Here is a 17,510-nt window from a genome sequence, read left to right on the forward strand (position 1 = left end):
AAATATGATATAGGATAACTGTATATTTATGGGAGGAGCTAACAAGGGAGGAAGGAAAGTCTGATCTAAGACACTAAAGCCTAAAAACATTTATCTTTATATGGTTCACAATATTCAATAGTGAAATTCTTTTCTAATCTCTTTGAGATCGCATTCAGTAAGATACTACTATTCTTAAAACTGTAACATGAGTCTTTTTTGGTGTATGGTTATATAACAAACTACAATAAAACCTCATGAAACTTATTAATCCAGAGTTTTCAACTTGTCAGATACTGGTCTACTAGACTCTCTTCTGGCAAAATAGTTCCCTGATTAATATAAAATTTATTGAAAAGACACATAAGCTGACCCAATGTTTCCCAAGTGAGCTTATTTGACCATAGGCACCTCATTCAAAATGAAGAATTGCTTAACAAAATACATTATAAAAAACACAAGACATACTCATCTTTAAAATCGTGAAGAAAAGTTTAGAAATGTGAAAATAATACAGAAAAGTCACTAGCAAATACTGTTTTCTACATGTTTTTGAAATTGCTCACTATTGCAAATTTTTTACCTAGGAGAAAGATCTATATTTAATCATTTCCTAAGAATTCATACCTGATGGCTACCTATGGTGTATTTACTGAACTGTCCATTAAATCGCTTTGCCTATCATTTTGGTTAATTGGTAAAGCAATGGTGTTGATAAATTACCATCAACAAATTAATTACATCATAGAGACTGCAGTTTGTGAACTTAATTTGCTCCATGATTTTTGAAGATGTCCATATTTGTGTTTGTGGTTGTGTCTGTCACCTGATGCATAGTTTGCAAACATAAGCAAAATTTTGTGAACCAAACTGTCCACAAACAAAAACACTAGTGAACTATGGTACCACTGTACACATTGTTATAATGTTTATTTTAAAAAAATTAAAAGTTGAGAAAAAGTTACAGTATCAACTTTGTTTCATCAAATAAGCAGTTTCAGACTACTGGCTAGTCATTAAAACAATTATACCTGAATGAATTTTTAATATTTATAAATAAAAGCTTAGTTGATTTAAATTCCAATTTAGAGGGAAAAAAATACATGAAAATGTGAAAAAATGACTAGGAATCAAATAAGTTTATACAGTCTTTTAAAATACATTTTAAAGTTTTCTTGGTGAAATTACAAGAAAGGTAAGCATTAGAAGAAGAGTTATTAAAACAACTTCATCACAGATCATCTGAGTATCACCAGCACAATGAAAAAAACAGGGTCAACTTATCCCTAGACAACCATGTTATGCCTACAGGTAAAGAGAAAATTTGGTTCAAAGTTACCATCCCCTTTTTAAAATAACATAGTCAGTTAAAACACAATACATTTTAGGATGCTGAATCTGCTATCTCTGTTCACAGGAGTTTTCAGTTAGCTTTCCCCATTTTACATGGATTGCTTTCGCCCAGAAAAAAATAACACCAACTCCAAGAGTTTAATGGATGACAAATTCATTGTGGTTATAGTTATACTAGAAAACATGAGTGTTAATTCAAGTAGAATTAATCATTCCCTCAACTCTATCATTCACTGTTCACCTACTTGCATTAATGTAAACCAACTATTTTATCATTTCTCAGAAATGCCTTGTAGGAGGTAACCATCTTACCTAATTTCAAAAGTAATCATTGACTTATACTATGTATATTAAGCCCACAATAATAAAACGTGTATACTTCTTCTCAGAACAATAACTAACTTTTTATCTGAATTTAGGTAGCTATTTCAGGTTTTATATTAACTGTTCATTTTCTGTAGGTTTTGGTAAAAACAAATTCTGAGGGGCTGGGGATTTAGCTCAGCGGCAAAGTGCCTGCCTGGCAAGCGCAAGGTCGTGAGTTCGGTTCCCGGTACCGGAGAAAAACCAAAAAAAATAAAAAAATAATAAATAAATAAATAAATAAAAACAAATTCTGCATCATTAACATAAATACTATTTCTTCTTTTAAGCCTCCCAATCTCTCCAGAAATAATCTATCCATTATATTCTCAAGAATGTTTTTGTGATTTTGGTAGCATTTAACCATTTTACTGTTTGATTACATTTATTTATTTGCATTTATTCTTTCTTTCTAAGTCTCTTAAAGGTAAGATTTTATCTCATTCATTTTTTATTTTAAATTTTCTTTTTTATTTTATTTTATTTTTTTCCCAGTACCGGGAATCAAACTCACAACATCGTGCTTGCCAGGCAAGCCCTGCCACTGAGCTAAGTCCCCAGACCCTTCTCATTCATTGTTTAAACCACACTGAATGCACACAACATACATCTGTTGATGGTAAACTAATTTACAACTGATAAAGAACTGTCTTAAATATTAAAATGACAATGATGAAGATCAAAGAACTCAGAAAAAATATTCTTACCATCTGTCTCCAATGTTTGAATCTCTGCTCTCCGAGGAAGGAAATTGAGAAGGGTATTGTCAAGTATCTCTGATATTATCTGGATTCCTTCAGTCAACTACGAAGCATCTTTAAGAAGAGGAAAAGATAGTTTGGTAACTATTCCAAATCAGAATACCTTTCTTACTGCGAAGTATACTTATCCCAACACCTTATCTTGTTCAAGTTCAATGCAGAAGGAGTCATTTGACAGGGAAGTATAAATTGCTTATTACTAATAGTTTATTAAATAAAAGCAAATGATCCTTGGTTTTCTATATAGATTAAGGTTTATATAAGTGTATGTAAGTATATGTTTGCAATACACAATTACATTCATCTTGAGCAATTGGTACATATATATATATCACATCTTTATTATTTATTTTTATTAATATATCACATTTTTATTAATATATCACATTTATATTAATATATTTATATTAATACATCACATTTTTATTAATATATCAATCACATTTGTATTAATATATCACATTTTTATTTTCCCTTCCCCCTCTCTGCCCACCCCTCAGCACCCCACCATCTCCACATCCCTTCACAGGCCCAGGAAGTCTAAGCAAAAGATCTTTACTTTCCACACACTGACAAAAGTAGGTGCTTCAACAAAACAAGCTGAAAAAAGTTTGTAGTTGCTAAGATGAGCTTCCAGATCCGTGAGTGTGAGCTTAGGTCAAAATCTACCACATTGTGCACCATAAATATGAACGGTTTACTACACGGCAGTGACAGCCACTAAAGCTGTAAAAGAATCAAATTCCTTAAAATGCCTTATGTCCTTTGTGCAACTCCAACTCTAGGATTTATCCTAACAGAGGGAAAGAGGAAAGCTATATACAAGCATTTAGCCATGAGGCTATTCATTGTGGACATTATTTTTAATAGCAAAAAATTAGAAATATCCATTAAATGTCAAAATAAAAAACAAAACTGGTTTTAAAAATTAATTATGGAGTATTATATTTATGTGCCCCTTAAACATTATATAGGTTCAGGGATATAGCTCAGCAGTGCAGCAATTGCTTGGCAAGCATGAGGTCGTGAGTTCAAATCCTGCTATCAAAGAAAATTACCTATCTCTCTATCTCTATCTATATCTATATAAAACTAGTTATATGGAAGGATATATACAAAGTGAAAAATAGCAATCTAACATTCAATATAATTGAATTTTTGTTTACAATTATACAAAAACAGACACAATTATCTCTGCATTTATTTATTTATTTTTTTTTGTCTTTTTGAGACTCGGTCTTACTATGCAGTTCAAGCTGGCCTTAAGCTCACTTTGTAGCCCAGGCTGGTCTCGAACTCACAACAATCCTCCTGCCTCAGCCTCCCGAGTGCTGGTGTGCACCACTCCGCCTGGCTATCTCTGCATTTAAAAGTAATTAATTTTGCTTTCTGCTGATTTACACTTCCTAACTTCTGTATAACAAACACGTAATGCTTCCTAGTTTCCCTATAATAAACATGTGCTGTTTCTGAACTTTTCTACATTAAACACATACTGTTTCTGTAACAAAACAAATTAATCAATGAAAATAGCACAATTTAAAACTGCCTACATCCTAGCACAAGCATATGTATAACACAAACAATTCTCAGAGGTACTTGATACTACAGGTGCTGTTCTCTGGACTATCATGCCACCTCTAGGAGTAACATATTAAATAAGCAGGATGAACAGGACAAATGGTAGCAAGCATTAAGTCAGCTACATGCTTTACCAGTTTCAAAGCACTTTCATGGGCTGATCTAATTGGAGCTTCATAAGTCAATGATCATTCCATTTTACAGAGGAGAAAACAGACACTGATTAGGTCTGACTTGACTTGATTATAAATTCTAATGGAATTTTCTGAGTAGGAAACAATCACTTTTCTTGATTATTTAACTAAAAGAAAGTGATTTGCATATGAATATAAAAGTAACCAGTTTTACAGTTATGTTACTATTTCTACTAGAATGTGCCAAAGACCTTGGGATTCCTAAATCTCCAACTGCCAAGCATGGAAGCTATACCCAAGGCAAGTTCATCTTCCCCTTTGTAACACTAACCTACCAAACCACTTGAATTGTACTTGTTTAATTCTTTCCTTCTTGCAGAATAGTACCTTTTCTTCTAAAGTAAGAACAAGAAAGTAACCATGACTATATTCAAGAATTCTAGTAACATACAAATTGATGTCAAAATGTTTAACTTGATAGGACTTTAACGTATTACTTTTTGGGTCAAGTCTTTTTCATTATAAGTACCCAGCAATGAAATAATCCCTATGTAAGTATATTCTATGAAGAAAACCACCAACTCCTGTCAAGAGTAAAAGTAAGTATCTTGAGAGAAATATGGAGCTGGTCATTGTCTACTGATGATGTCCCGAAGCCTAAGAAACCTTCGAATGCTAACCAGTCTCTCAGGATTAGGAGCCTTGAGAGGTAACAAAGCGATCCAGCACTCAGCAGTTACCATGCATCAAATGCAACGCTAAAACTTTTACATATACTTGACCTTTAAAAGAATCCTATGAGGTGACTATAATTATCCCAATTTTATAGTCAAGGAAATTGAGTTTAGGTTATCCTAAATCACAAAGCTAATAAGCTATCTGGAGCTCAAACCCTGGCAATGCTTTACTTTAAGACAAAACACAACACAACACAACACAACACAACACAACAATACAAAACCTCGGAGCCTTGGTAGTTACCCAAAACATAAAACACAGACTTTTCTCTAGCACTATCATGTACAACAGTCTCAATTCACATAGTTTCAGGAGTCTACATTTCCCATGTAAGGAGTTAAAAATATTGCAAGCCCATGATTTGTGTCTGTTATTTTACTAAGTTCTAAAATGATTTAATGGTTGATGTCTACTACAGTATTATACCCACTCTGACATATAAAAATTAACAAAAGATAATGTAACTAAACTATACCATGGTATATTTATAAGACTTTACATTAATAAATGAATAAATGAGTCTTATATAAAAGTGCATGAGACTAAATCTATCAGCTGTGTTTTGATCATGACAATGGGAATATAATGTTTAAATAACTTTATTGTAATTATATTGAGAAATATATGAAATCATTAAAATACATGTTTTTGAAGAATGTTAAATGATGGTAAAGAAACTGAACTATGCTAAGAAAGTAAGACAGTATTCATTTGAATCACATGAACTTTGAAACAAATTAGAAGGCTAGGTACTATGTGCTAAATTAAAACACGAACAAGATAACCACAGTTCACGGGAGATTCAGACCAAACCAAACAACAAACAAAAAAGAAAACAAATAGAATGAATGTGGCATAGAACAAAGCAAATAGGGAGGAAACTATTTTATATAAAATAATAAGGAAAAGCTCCTTAGAGGAAATTAAATTTATGATCTAAGTAACCTTAAGTCCTAGTCATAAAAAAAAAAAAAAAAAGACAATTTCCAGTAAAAGGAACAGCATATGCTAAGGTCATGAAGCACAAAAGGACCTGAAAGATGACTACAGTGGGCAGCAATGCAGAAGGAAGAAGGGTTAGGGTAAGGGGCATAAAGTACAAACTAAAACTTGGTTTTCTGTTACACGTTACTAAACACATACACAGTACCAAAAGGAAAAAGGTCACAACCATATCGGTGATAATTCTAGGCTATAAGAAAGAATTTACAGTTTTTGGTCTTAGTACAATCCACAAGCTCCAAAATGAGATGTATAAATACTACGGTAAGAAGAAAGTAACCTGGTAGAACTTCCCGTCCAGTACTGAACTGCAGAGGTGAGAGTAGATATCCATGCTTTGTCCACAGACTCTAGAGACAACAATTTAGTCTCTCACTATTCGTTCTGATATTGGAGGTATGTTTGCCCTCTAGTCCTATTTTTTCATTTTGTTCAGTTTAAGTATGAATGTGTTGGACTTGCTGAAGTTTTTTCTACATCTACTGAGATAACTTGTGGTTTTTGCCCTTTACCCAATAATGAATATTATAGTAATTGCTTCAATGTTAAAATAATCTTTTCTTTCTGAGGCAAAGGGCTACAACTAATAGCATGCTAATGGTGAAAACCCAAATGCTTTCCTCCCCAAAACAGTGAGAAAGGCAATGATACCTGAAATCTAATGGGACAATAAAGCAAGAAATGTGAAGACAAACAGATCAAGGAAAAAATTATGTTTGCATGCAAAGAACATGACCTTCGGGGGTTTATGATCCCAAGGAAATCTATTAAAAAGAATCTGTTAAAACTAAGAAAGGTATAAAACAAAATCTAAAAAGAAAAATCAACTGCATTTCATTTTTATATTACCAACATAAAGAGTCCAAAAGTGGATTCTATTTACTCACAATAGTAACAAAAAGAATATAAGATGTTGAATAACCTTTTAAAAGGACACAATTTGGAAATTTGTAACTGTGAGATTGTTGAATGAAATCAAAGAAAATCTAAATAAATATACAGCCCATGCCCTTTTTATTATTTGGAGCAAATGTTAAATTGACTTTAAAATAAATATCTTTGTCAAATCTCCCCAAATTGATCTATAAAAATTTTAACATATTTCTTTTGAGAATGGGTCCTTATATATAGAGAGAGGTATAAAGGACCAAGAATATCAAAAATAATTTTAAGACAGATTAAAATTGTAGGACTTAAACTCCCTAATATCAAAAACTTCGCTATAAATCTGTAAGGTACCCAAAACAGTATAGCGCTGGCACAATGACAGAAATACAAATAATGCAACAGGATAGATGGTCTAGATTAACTCTCACATTCAGGGTCATGATTTTTAACCAATGTGCCACATCAGTTCAATGGAGAAAGAGTAATCTTTCTGATAAATGGTGCTGGACAACTGGATATCCACATGCAAAACTAAAAACCTTTCTTTCACAATATATAAAAATAGTAATTCAAATTGGATCACAGTCTGAATTTAAAGAACTAAAACAGTAAAACTTGGAGAAAATCTTGTGAATTTAAATTAGGTAGATATTCCTTAATATGAAAACAGAAACACAAGCCAGTTTTTAAAATGAAAATATTAAGCATGAAAATCTTCAAATGACATCAGTTAGATAAAAATAGGTCCCAGAATGGAAGAAAATATATGCAACCTACATACATGATAAAGAAATGATACACAGCATGTATTATAATCTTTATAACTAAAAAATAAAATGATAAACTAATTTTTAAATGGGCTGAAGATTTAAAGTTGCACACATGCATTATTAAGAGAAATGAAAACATGCCCAAAGTCTGTATGCAAATGCTATCTGTACCAATTGTAATAGCCAAAACTGTAAGCAAATCCAATACCCATCAACTGGTGAAAAGACAAAGTGTTAACAACAAAAAAAGCAATGGACTAATAATTCATGGGAATGGCTGGATCGCAGAGACTTAGTACAGTACTTAGTAAAAGAAGCTAGACACAAGCACTTACACTGTATGATTTGACTTGTATATGAAATCTCTCGTGAAGCTAAATTGTAGGTGGAGAAACCAGATAATCTTTAAGGGTAGAAGAAAATGAAAATAATGAGCACGAAGGAATCTCACTGAGATGATCAAAGTGTTCTAAAACTGCAGTGTGGTAATGTTTGCATATCTGAATAAAGTGATACAAAAATCATCAAAATGAACATTTAAAGTGGGTGAATTGCAAGCTATGTTAATTATAACCCAAGGTGCAAAAAAATGAAAAAAATAGACTTCATACAGAGTCACAGATTGCTAAAACATGAATCTAATGCACAACAGTAAGCTAAACCTAATGTACTGCAATTACTCTTTGAAGAATGCAAAAGTAGACTTACTAGAGGGAACGAAGTACTAATACATGCTACAGTAACATAGATGGATGAGCCTTATTATGGATGAATCTTATTATGCTGGGTGAAAAAAGCTAGTCACCCAAACTCATGCATTGTATGATTCCACCTACACAGAATATTCAGAATAAGCAAATTAATACAGATACAAAGATTAGTCGTTGCCTACAGCTGGGGATCGATCGAGAAGGACAAGAATAAGGAGTGACTACTAATTAATACAGGGTTCATTTTTAGGGTCATGCAACTTAAAAACTACATGCTATCTGTACCAATTGAAATAGCCAAAACTGTAAGCAAATCCAATACCCATCAACTGGTGAAAAGACAAAGTGTTAACAACAAAAAAGCTCACACCTACATAAAAATAAAAATTAATAAACACTTCGAATGTGTACATTTTATGGTATGTGAATTAGATCTTGATAAACTTACAAAAAATAACTTGTATTTACTAAAACATCAAAAGTAATTTCAGAGTAAAAACTTGGAGCTTTCATTGTACTCATCTGTTTTGAGCTTGCCTGATGTTTACCTCAACAATTTATTGGTAGTCAGCTAAATAACCTGACTGAGGGGATCAAGAGATGGAGGGAGGCAAGGGAAAGGGGATAATAAAAGGACTTAAAATCTAATGTGCCCACGCACCAACTCTCCCCAAGGAAGGTAAATGACACGCGCGTACTAATGAAGTAACTGCATTTTTACACACCATTTACAAACAGAAAATAACACTTAAACACTCTAGAAGAAAATACACCTAAGCAATGAAAGTAACTTGTAGATGCCACACATTCTATATAGAGTAAATGCTTTGAAACACAGAACCTAAACAATCTAAACAAATGGAATGCTATACCATATTCATGATAGCAAGACTAAAAATGACAATTCTTCTCAAACTGAATGAATGCATTTAGTGCAAACGCAATTCAAATTCAAAAAGCTTTATGTTATTCTAAAATTTAATGGAGCAGCAAAAGCCCATCACAGAGATACCATCCAACCACAAAAAGAATATAAGAACTTGCCCTAACAGATGCCAAGACTTACTTTAAAGCTCTAAAAATTACGTTAGTATACACCTGGAAAGGAGACTGATGAACTGACTGCTGAAGAAGACCATCACACAGAAGGAAGGTATCTGATGAAAGCTGCAGTGCAGCTCACTACAGAAAAATGAAGTCATTCAATAACTCCAAAACAATTCATGATCCATGTGAGGGGGGAAAAGTAATTGGATTCTTACTATCTAACATACAGAAAAAAACACCCTCCAGAGGGATTAAAGTTTTAAATAGAAATGCAAGTTTTTAACATTTTAAATAAGTAAGAAAATATGTTTAAGAACTCTATATATGGAAGGAATTCTTAAGACATAAAAGAAAAGGCTAATAGATTCAACTGCACTAACATTAAAAAATTCTACTCAGAATTCTACAAAGAAAAATACAATGGTGAACTGCACCACTACAAAACATAGCCAAAATGTTGAGTTTCTAGAATATATATACGTTTGTCATATAACATTTTATTAGGAAATGCAGAGAGGGTAGCCCAAATAAGAGGTGTCAGAGCTCAAGCAGGATGAGGTAGGTTTCACAGGGAAATGAAAGAAACGGTGTGTACAGGGAAGCAGAGCTTAAGATTTAATTCGGCATTATACTTTCATGAATATTATTTTTAAATTATAAAACATTTTATATTTGGATGTGTAATACTGGATACACAATTTTAAGTATATAATGGACATAACACCTGTATAATCATCTCAGGATAAATTACACTAGCAGTGAACAATCGCACGAAAAGATATTCAACCTCATTAGCAATCACAGAAAAGCAAATTAAGGTGAAAACAGGATGTCACTTGCATCTACTAACTTGGACAAATTTAAGAAATCAAACAACTGCAAGATCTGACAGCGATGTGACAATGGGAGCTTCTGGTACATTACAAATGGCAGATACACTGGTCTAGGGTGCCTAGAAAACAATCCAGCACATCTCCTGTAAGTTAACATTCTCTACGCTTTCACTCTTGAATGTACATGCTAGGGTCTTGCACATGGGCACCAGAATATACATAAAACAATGCTGAAAACAGCAATGCTTATAATAGCTACACACACACACACACACACAGACACACAGAGTAAAACCTCAGATTGCAAACTTGTTATGCAAGTGTTCCGCAAGATCGATGAGAAAACATTTCTAATAAATTTTAACTTGATAAATGAGCGATGTCTTACAGTACCAATAGTACTTGATGGTGAATGTCACAAGATCACAACCGAGCCAAGGGTTCCTCCTCCTGTATCTCTGTGTCTGTCTGTCTCTCCCCTCCCCCTTTCCACCTCTCCTTCTCTTTCTCCCCGGGATTGTGGATAATCATCTCCCAACAGCAACAGGTTATAGAGGAGATCATATCTTCAGAAAAGGAGGAGAGAAAGGTGGAGGAATCCTTCACTTCAAATGAGATTAGGAAAATGTGGGAAACTGCTAGACTTTGTAGAAAAGCACCACCGGAATACGGCTGTAGCAGTGTGAGCGATGAATCTGTTTAACAACAATGCAATGTCACATTTCCGCAAAATCCTCAAAAGGAGGCAGGAGCAAGCATCACTGTACAGGTTCCTTGTTAAAGCTGCATGACAAGAAAAACTCCATTGAGCCAAAAGCAGTGATTCCTTTAGTGAAAGTCGTCCTGCACAACGATCTTCCTCTCTTGTCTCCCTCACACCAGGCAGGAAGGTTTTCAAAGGTAAGTGTGGGTTAATTTATTTACTTTTCTTTGCATTTACATTTTCCTTATTCTTTTATATTATATTATAGTACTTAATACTAAATAGTAATCATATTCTTAAAAATATTTTGGAGTTGTGGAATGAATCATCTGCATTTCCATTATTTCTTATGGGGAAATTCACTTTAATATACAAGTACTTTGGATTACACAAATATTTCTGCAGTGAATTATGCTTGCAAGCCAAGGTTTTATCGTACAGTATATTATGTACAGGTGCATAATACATCTGTGTGTATGATTAAGACAGGAGTCTAGACATAGGAAAAACAAAACAAGCAAACAAAAACACCCCAAAAAATCCAACTATCTACTCATAGGAGAATGCATAAAGTCCACAGTGAAGTATTAGCTAGCAACGAAAAGAATGAACTCTAACTATATAAACCTGAATAAATTTTTAAAAGTCATAAATGAAAAAAGCAAGTCTCAGGAGAAAATAGAATACCAACACTTTCACAAACTTAACGAAAGCATAAAATTAAACAACATATTATTTAAGTATCCACATACAAACACTGGCGCTCCAGAGAAAGTAAGTACCACAAACGGAAGAAAGTCAGGAGGACCGGGGGAGGGCAGCGGGAGCGCAGACAGAGACACCCTCTCACAGAGGCAACGCTGATGCTGCCTCCTCTGTTCTGGTTCTGTGTGACTCTGCTCACAATTCCAAACTGGTTGAGCATCCTTAACTTGAAAATTTGAAATCCAAAATGCTCCAAAATCTGAAACGTTTTGAGTACTGACAAGATTCTGGGGCATTTCTGATTCTGGATTTATGGATGAGGGATGCTCAGTCTGTAAAGTCGAGGCAGATATTCCAAAACTCAAAAATTTTTGAAATCTGAAAATGCTTATAACCCAAGCATTTGGATACAGGATTATCAAGTGTAACTGTGGTTGTATCAAGTGTTACTTAATAAAAAGTAAGCACCTACTTTGTGACAAATCCCACTCTGACGAGAATCTTGTTTGGGAGAGCATCTCAGTGGTTTTCACCCGTGAACATACACTAACTGCCAGACAACACATTTTCCTTATTCTCCTTTTTGAAAAATAGAAACAAAAGTGTATATGAAGGAGTACAGGCTCTCTCAAATGAACCTGAAAACAGACATGCAGATAAAAACCAATAGCTTCTCCAATCAAAGAATGAAGCTAATTGATTATCATCACTTCGGTCTCAAAACTAGTGTAAATATTTACTAAACTACTCCAAATTTCCAAACTGTCTTATGGGTACACAGTCATTTTGCCAAATTACTTAACATGAAACATTCAGGCAAACTAAAGCAATTTTAATTAGCAGAAAAATTTTCATTAATTTAGCTTCCCGTGATGTGTTCCATCAAACTAAAATGAAGACAGATTCATTCACCTCATGGAAGTCAGGTACTTTTCCCTTTTATAATGATGCTTGCCTAGGGAACACGTCATGTCATATGGCAATAAAACAAAATAATTCATATTTTGCACAGGAATAATGACATAAATAGTGTGGTGGTTCTTAGTAAGAACTGAAAATAAACATATATCCAAAGCAAATGCAGTCCAACTGTAGAGATTTAAAATAAATAGGAAAACCATGCTCTAAACCCTTGACATGCCTACCAGTGGTCTAAAAGTACTGTTAAGTTCCCACCCAAAGAAAAGAAAAAGAAAGGAAGGAGAAAGCTGGATAGAACAGAGAAAGGAGGAGAGGCCCCAAGGGCAAATAAGCTCAGGAGATGAAAAATTAAAATTAAACAAGTACGGAGTTCTATTCCCTTTGTATGTGTACAGACACAAGAAAACAGCTACAAGTAAGGACACTTATTTATTTGAGATGCTCCCGTCCAGCCTTGAAAGTAAAACCAGAAGGGAGGCAGGGCGAGTCAGTGATGATTTAAGTCAAAGGGCTAATTTTGAGTCAGAATGATTTGATTTTTAATTCAAGGTTTAATGATTAGTTAGTAAGATGGCCAAAATTATAACTATTTAAAACTAGAACAAATTCTCACTGTAACAGCCCAGTACACCACAATGCTTTCTCATGTCTTATAAACCTGAAAATTCTTTTAAGTTTATAAAGTCATAATGGAACCAACACAGAGGATGATTCTTCTTCTTTTTTTTTTTTTTCTTTTGAGATACCGTCTGGCTATGTAGTTCAGCCTGGCTTGGTCTCACTATGTAGTCCAGACTGGCCTCAAACTCCTGGAGATTCTCCTTGCTTCAGCCTCCCAAGTGCTAGGATTGTAAGTGTACTCCACCATGCCTGGCTCTCACAGAAGACATTTTTAAACATTATCAGATAAACTTAACTTTATACTTAACACAATGTCTAAAATATATATGGCAACTATAATGTAACCAGCTGTCAATAATGAAAAATTATTTAGATGAATTATGGCTCTAAAAAAATCACTTAAAGCCACTGAAAAAAGTAGAGATTTCTTTCAAGAATCTCATCATGTTCTCCAATAGTAAACAAACAAAATAAAAATTATTTTGTTAGCAAAACTTCAACAGTCATTGAATCAGTTTTACTGAAACCTTTAGTCCAGAAAAGAGATATGAGCATCTTAAGGTTATCTATGTATCAATTTCTTTACCTCCTCCTGCTCTCCTCTGCCTCTTGCTTAGGGTGCTATACACACACAAGAGACAGCAGATCCATTAATTAAGGCTACAGAGAAAATGTAATGCCACAAATGATCAAAAATATGTGATGTAATAATCTGCTTTTAAAAAGTATAAAATAGTCTTTGTACTCAGAGATTCAGAATATGGTTCCTATAAACAATGATCCACATGGAAAGTTAAAAAATTAAAACTAACATCTCTGCAATACTTTAATGCAAGTCAGCTGTATAAACACTACTCAAAAAAAAAAAAAAATTTAGTCCTGAAATTCTAACATTAATAACTGCATCAAAAAATAAATTCAGGACTATATTGTCATAAGTAATTAGCCTTTCAATGACCAGGGATCCATTTTTGGAATCTCCATAACAATGGAATATAAAGAAATGTGTTGTCTTCAAATTCTTGCTCTTTGAATTTTTCTAGGTAACATAAATGAATTCCATGCAAAAATTCAAAAAATTTCAATCTTTGGCATAAATGGGTTAAGATTTACTGTATGCTATGTACCAGGAACAGTATTAAATGCCAGCATTTAATTCCTACATTTCTCAAAACACTCCCAAAAAGTTATTCCCATTATAAATTAGAAAATGGATTATTAGAGGGATAAGGTAGTTTGCCCAAAGTCAACTCTAAGAAAGTAAGTGACAGAGTTAAGATTTACACCAAGATGGCCTAGACTTGATCAAAACACCATCACATCACAGTATCTCAGTTGTTGTCAACTTCAGTCCATTTAGCTGTGAAACTCCTGTCATTCAAAGTATGCGACTCTAAAGACTTTAGCCTCAGATATACTGCTACATTCTAGTGCGGACTCTCCACATGGAAGCTAAGTTTGCAAACTAGTGGGTTGTTTCTCATTGTTCTGAAGAGCTTTTATAAAGCATATGCAGGTAAGTATCAGTTACTGATGACAGCACCAAGTTAAGTATTCTCTCAATAATTATTTATAAAATAGATATCCAAATTATAGACCAGGCTCCCAGAAGCTGAGTACCCTAGATGCAAGAAAGAGATGATCTGGAACAAACTCATGCCAGTTTGTTTCTGTAATACACTCCACAAATATTACCCAATAAAGCCTCCAGTGTCACAGCTGCCTTGGTAGGCAAGTCTCCTCCTTGCTTCATAAAAGATGGACAGTCCTTTTATATTTCACTGCTCAAATATGCATTCTGTGCTAAACACAATATAATTACAGGTCCATTATCACACTAGACTTCTCAAATAAGAATATATTTCCTAGGGTAGTCTAGCTTCTGGCAATTTCTACTCAACAAATATACTGCTTCTGTTACCATCAGGCTATAAACACTCTGGATTTTTCTTACTGGAATAAAGCCTGTTACAACTTTTTTGCAGGAAAATTTCCAGGACTTTTTAAATATCAAAAAGCTGAGGAAATGTCAATACTTTAAAATAAATCTTGACCCAGTAAGAACTGGCACAGGGCCTTCTATTTTCTTGCAGTCAGCAAAACTACAAACCTATAAAAATTCAAATAGTAAAGGGCATTCTGAAGTAGTTCCATATATGGTGAGTCACTTCCAAACTCAGTCTACACTGATTTTTTTTTTCTTAACCTGGACATGTTGGCAGAAACTGCTTTTAAACCGTGTGACTGTCATATGGTGACAGGAAAATCAAGGCTACGTGGAATTATACTAATTATTTTCTCTAAAAACTATTTTCTGTGAGAGAAAGAAAATGAATGTTCTTACTGACTCTGAGGTGCTACTTTGCTTTATACTGCAAACTCAGAAAGTACAGCTCTTAACCCTGTATTGGTCTAGATCTTTGTAAAACTAAAAAAAGGCAAAAAACATAGTTTAGTAAATGAGGACGGTGAGAGGAGAATACAAAGGAGTGGAGAATTGGATCAGAAGGTGGAACTACTGTAAACTTATGCAAAAAAGGCACTGAGCTAACAAGTAATAGTGTTTGATTCTTTGAAGTTATATTTCAATAGAAGATTTTTTTTAAAAATTAGGGCCCTAAACATTATTATGTATTTTTAAAAGAATTACTTACAACCAATTGCTATTCTGAACTTACAAAAGAATGTGTTACTTAATTCTTCAACTACTTTCTTTATAGGTTCTTTTTAATAATAGGAACCATACTCTCCAAACATACTCTTAATTCTGAGATTATGTGATAAATTTTCATTACAGGATAATTCACAGTGTTCTCCTCTTTATAAGTAGTCTGAAAGTTTGTTCTTTAAATATTTAATTGTAACAGTTTGTTCCTATCTTCAACTTGAAAAAGGTAACTACATTCCACAAAATGTAGTTTTTAGTATTTCTTTTATAAAGTGTATATAGTAAAAATTAAATTTAACTAATATTTAGGCTTCCTTTATAAGTCCCTTTATAGTCCTAATTTGCTTATTTAAATTCCTTATTTCTTATTACTTTTCCTTATAAATGAAAAGAGGAAAAGAAAATGTTGCTTTGCCAATAGGAAAAATCATGACAATAAAGGCAGAATTTCTGTATTAAAAGTTCCATGCAATATGCTGCACAACAGAAAAAACTACGTTCACCCATTTCTGGAAATTCAAACTGCTTGACAAATGCTTAAGAAAACTGTAAAACTGATGTGCGTGTTATTCCTTATGAATATTCATTAATAAATTATGTATTTAAAGAACTTGGTCTACTCCGTGCAACTTCAAAAAATATATTGTTTTATCAATGTATTTATGTATCCCTCTTTCATCTGTTTCTATTTCAAGTAAGACAGCTAGCACAATTTTTAAAAAAGGAAAACAAAAGACACAGGAGATACAAAGTTTTACATTAAGAAAGAAACTCTGTATACACACCAAAGGGATTTTGTTCAATACTGACTCTGGCCAATTGGCTGATATATCTACAAGAGGTCTTTTAAGTATGTTATGCCTAAATTTTCATACTTCCAAAATTCATATACTGAAACTTAATCCCTAATGTTATCATAGATAAAGGTGGGCCTTTGGGGATTAGGTCGTAAGTGCAGTGTTCTCAGAAATAGGATTACAGTCCTATAAAGAGCCCTCAGGAACTCCCTGACCCCTTCTGTAATGTAAGATTCCCGTCAGAATATGGCTACCTCTGAGCAGGAAGGCCGTCATCCGGACTGAGTCTCCTGCCTCATGGACCTCAACTTCCCAGCTCCAGACCTACTGTTTATAAGTCACCTAATCCATGGTATGTTGTTACAGCTGCCCACAGAGGTTAACACAAGGCACAGATTCAAAAGCACATAGTAGGTAAGTTTACCAACTAATGGTTTTCATAACATCCTCCCTAGTGATAATGTCACATATTACAAAGTCCATAAGCGAATCAGTTACAGGGCTATACCAATCTAAGCACAGTGATAATGCAAGGAGAGAACTCAGAAGACGAATACTGGAGCAGAGCTAGGTGCCTGCTTAAGTATGTCCATGATTCCTGTTGATGGGACTGATGGAAATACAGATAGCGGCTGATTTCTGCATTAGAAGTTAGAGTTTGCGTGGGCAGGCACAATTTTAAGAATGTGTGAATGTTTCACGTAATTCATATTGCCTTAAATAAATGAAAATTTAGATATCTCATTTTCAAATAAAGGTATTCTTTAAAATAGCCTTAGACTTTTCAATATAAGTAAAATATAAATACCTTACATGATTAGAATCGATAGAACTAGTTTGATCTGAACCAGAATTTTTACTTGCTTACATAAAATTCAGATTTATTAAGACTACAATATATTTCCATTCTCTCTGACAAATGTCAAGCTAGTCCAT

The 17,510-nt window shown here is 33.6% G+C and overlaps 1 protein-coding gene across 3 annotated transcripts in view; it reads right to left on the reverse strand.

Annotated features, from left to right (window-relative positions):
- Nrip1 (nuclear receptor interacting protein 1) overlaps positions 1-17,510 on the reverse strand; it is an 80,045-nt gene that overhangs the window by 43,571 nt on the left and 18,964 nt on the right. For all 3 annotated transcript variants that reach the window (XM_005375568.2, XM_005375569.2, XM_005375570.2), the window contains exon 3: positions 2,403-2,510. The gene's annotated coding sequence lies outside the window, so the exon portion shown is untranslated. The remainder of the gene's footprint in view (positions 1-2,402; positions 2,511-17,510) is intronic.

This window comes from Chinchilla lanigera, unplaced genomic scaffold (genome assembly GCF_000276665.1).
Source record: "Chinchilla lanigera isolate Chin_1 unplaced genomic scaffold, ChiLan1.0 scaffold00006, whole genome shotgun sequence".
In the NCBI taxonomy this organism is placed as follows: domain Eukaryota; kingdom Metazoa; phylum Chordata; class Mammalia; order Rodentia; family Chinchillidae; genus Chinchilla; species Chinchilla lanigera.